Genomic DNA, 6,187 nt, shown 5'->3' on the forward strand with positions numbered 1-6,187 from the left:
GAAGGTGGACACTCTGAATTGTAATTCGTTAATACACCTTGACATTATTAATCTCTTCATTTAGTATGTTCTTAATGGCAAGGGCAGTAAAAAAAACTTTTCCACCAAACAAATAAAAAATCAGATGTGTACTTTTAACAAATTAATTATTTCAAGTTATATTTATTGAAAACTTACTATGCCTAGTAGCGGGTGGATACAAAAAGGTATGGCGTTCTTTTTTTTTTTTTTTGGTGCCAATTAAATACAGTTTTATTTAAGACATTGCATTTTCCACTTAACAATACAGTGCTTATAAAGTGCAATGTTTATTTTCTTTCCCTGTGCATGTATTCCATATTCAAATATCAAGAATGCCCAGTTTATTTACTACAGAAGCTCAACATTAAAACTGCCATGGTTTGCTACAAATTTGGGTCCTTCGAATATTTTGTGTGGAACAATGCTAGACCTATTCTCAGGTTGGCTTAATCAACTGATGGTGGGTCCAGAGGAGGCACCACCAGGAAAGCCTCCAGGCATTCCTCCTGGCATGCCCCCTGCACTCTGGTACAGTTTGGTAATGATAGGATTGCAGACTTTCTCCAGCTCTTTGTGCTGGTGTTCAAATTCTTCCTTCTCTGCAGTCTGGTTCTTATCAAGCCAATTGATGATTTCATTGCACTTGTCAAGAATCTTCTGTTTGTCCTCATCATTGATCTTGCCCTGAAGTTTTTCATCTTCAACAGTTGCTTTCATGTTGAATGCCTAAGACTCAAATGAATTCTTGGAAGACACTTTGTCCCGCTGTTTCTCATCTTCAGCTTTATACTTTTCAGCTTCCTGGATGCGCTCAATGTCTTCCTTGCTCAAGCGGCCCTTGTCATTAGCGATGGTGATCTTGTTCTCTTTTCCTGTGCTCTTATCCACAGCACAGACATTGAGGATACCATTAGCATCAATATCAAAAGTGACTTCAATCTGAGGAACGCCATGAGGGGCAGGAGGTATGCCTGTGAGTTCGAACTTGCCAAGTACATTGTTATCCTTGGTCATGGCACGCTCACCTTCATACACCTGAATAAGCACACCAGGCTGGTTGTCAGAGTAGGTAGTGAAGGTTTGTGTCTGTTTGGTAGGAATGGTAGTATTACACTTGATGAGAATAGTCATGACTCCTCCAGCAGTTTCAATGTCAAGAGAAAGTGGAGTGACATCCAAATCCAACAGCAGCAAATCTTGAACATTTTCAGATTTGTCTCAAAAAAGGGTGGCTGCCTGGACAGCTGCACCATAAGCAACAGCCTAATCAAGGTTGATGCTCTTATTCAGTTCTTTCCCATTGAAGAAATCTTGTAGAAGTTTCTGAATCTTGGGGATATGGGTAGAACCACCCACCAGGACAATATCCTGGATCTGAGACTTGTCTAGCTTGGCATCCCGAAGGGCTTTCCCTACAGGGTCCAGGGTGCCACGGGACAGATCAGCATTTAATTCTTCAAACCAGGCACAAGTAATAGAGGTATAGAAGTTGATTCCTTCATACAGAGAATCAATCTCAATACTGGCTTGCATGCTGGAAGAAAGTGTATGCTTAGCACATTCACAAGCCGTACGGAGACGACAAACTGCCCTCTTGTTTTCACTGAGGTCCTTCTTATGTTTGCGCTTGAACTCTGCAATAAAATGGTTGACCATTCTGTTGTCAAAGTCTTCTCCACCTAAGTGGGTGTCTCCAGCTGTGGATTTCACCTCAAAGATCCCATCTTCAATAGTAAGGATTGACACATCAAAAGTACCACCTCCTAAGTCAAAGATCAGTACATTCCTTTCAGCACCAACCTTCTTGTCTAAGCCATAAGCAATAGCAGCAGCAGTTGGCTCGTTGATGATTCAAAGTACATTGAGACCAGCAATAGTTCCAGCATCTTTAGAAAACAGCTGTCTGGTGATCTAGCCCAGAGTTCAATGAGCTGTATGGCATTCTTTTACCTCTAGGTGCTTCTCATTTAAGGGAGGACACAGATAATCAAATAGATGAAGAAAATTTTAGGTTAAGTATCCAGCAATGGGTAAAGGGGTGGAGTCTTACATGATTTAGGAAAAAAGAGATGCTCCTTTTGTCTAGTGATAAAGAAGGATTTCATTGAAAAGAGACACTTGAAGGATGGTGGGATTTTGAAGGATGCCTCTTGAAGGAGGTAGGATTCTGAAAGAAAAATTGAAGAAGAGAGTGCAGTCCCTGAAAGTATAACCTATGAGACACAGGAACTACTATTTCAAAAACCATCTGTGGTTTCCTCTAACACCTTCAAGTTTTTTCAGAGTTCCATGCATTGGATGACTAAGCCAAATGGCCCAATTATCTCCTAGGAAGCTCAAAGATAGATTTAAAAGGCAGATAAAGATTTCTACACCATACCTAAAAAGACCTCAAGAATGGAAGAAGGCATCCCAATCTGCACCAACATTTACCAATTCTAGGATATAAACAGCACATGGAAGTTCATAAGCTGCCTCTCACCGTCAGGTTGACCTACCTTGGATATAGAGCCCAAGTCATGAGTACTTGTGGGAGCCACAAATGACAGCCCGAATGATCCTGCCAGGACAAAGGCAGGGATGCTTATGTTGACTTTCCAGTGTCTGGCATGACACATGGTACCCAAAAGGGGGCCCCAAAATATGAATTAAAGAAGAAAACAGAAATCGAATCAGTCTTAATGAATGCAATTGCTCTTCATATCTTCTTCAGCTAAATCTCAATTACTAGACAGGTAGGGTCAGCCAAAATTTATATTAAACAAGCACTTGGGGGTGAGATGAGAGAAGAGGATAGAAGATTGTTCATAGGATCAGAAAATGGTCATTAGGAATGATGTTAATGCATTCAAGTCATTCTATGTCTCTCTTCATGCCTTTCAGTTTGTGTGATGCATCTGTAATAGTTATATACTTTCTGTCCACCCTACAGGCTTAATGAATCATCATGCAATCATCAAATTGGACTCTATTCTGATTTTCTCTCTAAATATCGGAGAACACAACTCTCTCAATGACACAGCATTGCCTGGTTTTATCATCTGCCAAAATAATTATTCAAATTAGTTATTACTTTAATCACTGCTCATTTCTGGGGTGTCATTAGTAATAATAAATATCATCTTACCTAACCAGTCTTCAATTAGGCCCAAGTCAATTCCTATTTACACTACCCTAGAAATTTATCTAGGAGATTCACCAAAAGCCACTTTCTATTTTTCCTCTTTACACAAACATAAAAAAGTTACAGACTACCTTATGCTGTCTTGCAGATGAAATCCTCAGATATCCATACTTCTTTTACTGAGGTAAGCAAAGCAGATGTTATTCACACCATCCCTATTTTATAGATAAGAACAGGGAAGAACATAACCTGCCCAATGCCACACAGATGGGATGTGCCTGTCCCTATGCTATTCTGCTAAACTGAGCTGTCTCTGACTTCAACGAGGCCTTTCATTCTGAAATTACTGTTCCCCACCCTGTGCTCCAACCCTCCACCCACTGCTCAGCGTCACACTTGTTCTAATTCCTGGTTGGGCAAGAATAAAATGTAGAATGCTTTCATGGAAAGCACTGTACTAATTTTCTCAGATTGTTTTCCGTGATGACATTTACTTCTTCTGGCAGCTTCCACTGTGTCATTTAGGCCATTTAATTGGTGTGTCTCTATCTTCAGTGGCACATGAGGTTCCTGAGCCTATTTAGGGAAAAAAAATGGAGTAGTCAAATTTCCTCACTGCAAATCCATAATTTAACCCAAAGATTTAATTTCCTTCCCCTGATCCATTGCCCTTGAGGTGAGATTCTTTTGCAAAGGGAGGTCAGTATCTATTTCTGCACACTCTGCTTTATATCAGATCTTTATTACCCTTCTGATAGACAAAGTATGGGCAGCAAGTCAGTGTTTCCCAAGGTAGAGTTTTCAGGTCAATAAAACAACTGCTTAAGTCTTCAGATGTGAATATCAGAAAGTGAGTTTCATCTAATTTCATAAACTTAAAATATATTTTATCCACTGGACTCTGACTTATTAATAGAGGGAAAAAATCAACACACTCGAAGAATGTAATAAAGACCAATTTTAGCAATTCTGAGTAAAGAGATCATCATCAGTAATTGGTTTTCTGCAATAAAATTTGATTTATTGTAAAAAATATATATATCTACATTCCGCAGAAGACTTAGAACTTTGTTCTCTATGCAATATAGGAAAAAGCATCTTGAATACAAAGGTGTTCTTTCTCAATATAGTTACAAAAATAGACATTATAAAGCATTATAAAATAAACATAAAAATAAATTTAGTTATACAAATGAGAGCAATCTCAAAACAGGAATATATATATGTGTGTGTATATGTGTGTGTGTGTATTTATATATATATAGTATATTCAACATATATATATATATATATATATATATATATACACTTTACATACACATATGAGAATCAAACCTACTCTGGTTTCCAGGGTCTGTGCTGGCTATTAGATCTGTCCACTCCCATCCAGATCTGTCCACTACCCCTTTCCAGAGTCCTTGGAAACTATCCTCTAGAAAATGCTTCAGCTGGGCTTCCTTACCCATTGGCTTCAAATTTGGCCAAGGTGAGGCACCAGTAGGAGACTGCAGCTTGGGAAGAGAAAGAAATCAGAGTATTTATTCCCTGAGCTAGCTCCCTCCCTAATGGACCAAGATCAGCGATGGCTCTGTTCCACGACCAAAGGCCATAGGTCATACTGAGTAGTCTTCTAAGGATGTCTCCTCTTCTTGCCCTTTTAGGCCCTAATGGTGGTAATAGCTCCCTGCATTTTGCTTGTTTATTAGCTCTGGGGTATATCACCAACCCAGCAGGTTATCTTTACCTCTCCCTTCACCTTTGTTAATTATGTGTTCGTTAAACTCTCTTCATTTACCCAGTTGAATGTGCCATCTGTTTCCTGTCTGACCCTGAGTGGCCAGCATCCATTCTCCCCATAATTGGGGCGCCATCATTCCTACCATCATGCTCTGCTCTATCTCACTCCCAGGACCAAACCTAACCTACAACAATGGGCACTAAGCAATCCCAATGCTTTCACCCTCTCAGCCACTGCATCACATCTCCCTTGTAGGTTTTTGGGGCCCTGAAACACACTGATGGATTTGCCTGTCATGTTCATTTGATGGGACTTCCAAGGCAAGGGCCATGCTGTTACATCCCCGACAGAAGGAACTAGACAGACCAGGTTTACCTAATTTTGCCATCGTGTCTGTCCTTTCTAGCCCCCTCTCCCTCTAACGGGATCCAGCAAATGAAGTCCCAGAACCGCTCATGGGTTTTTCTTTGCCAACTGACTGTGTAGGTCTCTAATCATTGGCTGCTATGAGGCTACCCTGTTCGTGGCCATGTTCCATTTTCCTTTGGGGAGTCCTTTCCTTTATTCCCATACCTACCTCTAGAAATTGGATGAAAACTCCCTAACGCTGTCTTTGCCCAATTACCACCTCGGGCTGTTGGCAACTCTCTCTGGACACCATGTTCTGCTAGCCTGGTTTCAGCCCCAGAAATTCATCCAGTGCCTCCAGTGCCCACTTAATGTAGCTGCCCATTCCAACTGAGCTTATCCTCTTACTGTCTCACCAGTTACAATTCTTCAAGGCATTTTCCTTGACCATTTCATTAGTGGAATGAAATTTAGACCCTGCCTCTCCTCTTAGTGGGGCATGCTTGAGGAACCATAAAAAGCTCTAGTCCACTAACCAATAGGTTTTCTCCACCCTCACTCACCTTCCCCTGCAGTGGAAAATGGAAGCTGATCCCTAAGAGTAGAGAAACTGTTCTAGACACTTTGAAAGACAAGGTCCAGAACGAATTTCTTTTGAATAAAATGTTACACGTAATTTAGCACTTTTCCCTCTTCCACTGCCTCACAAAATCTTTCTTAAAATGTTCACTTCTTAATAGTTCATGAGAAAGTGGAGCTGTCTGTGGCATGCTTCATGCTGCCTGCATCGAGGGGGCGGGGGGTGGAAGTGAGTGCTTTCTGAGTCCCTGCTATATGGGCTACTGGTTTTTTTCCAAATCAAGGAAGGGAGGAAACACCTATTTATCCAACTTGTCTTTAATTCCCCGTCTAATTCTCTGGGGAAGATAATTACTAATTAAATTGCTTATTTCCAA

At 40.6% G+C, this 6,187-nt stretch overlaps 1 pseudogene; it reads right to left on the reverse strand.

Moving 5' to 3' along the window:
• Positions 1–471: 471 nt before the first annotated feature.
• On the reverse strand, positions 472–2,639 carry LOC110578783 (annotated as a pseudogene).
• Between the last annotated feature and the right edge of the window lie 3,548 nt (positions 2,640–6,187).

Source organism: Neomonachus schauinslandi, chromosome 4 (genome assembly GCF_002201575.2).
Source record: "Neomonachus schauinslandi chromosome 4, ASM220157v2, whole genome shotgun sequence".
Classification (NCBI taxonomy): domain Eukaryota; kingdom Metazoa; phylum Chordata; class Mammalia; order Carnivora; family Phocidae; genus Neomonachus; species Neomonachus schauinslandi.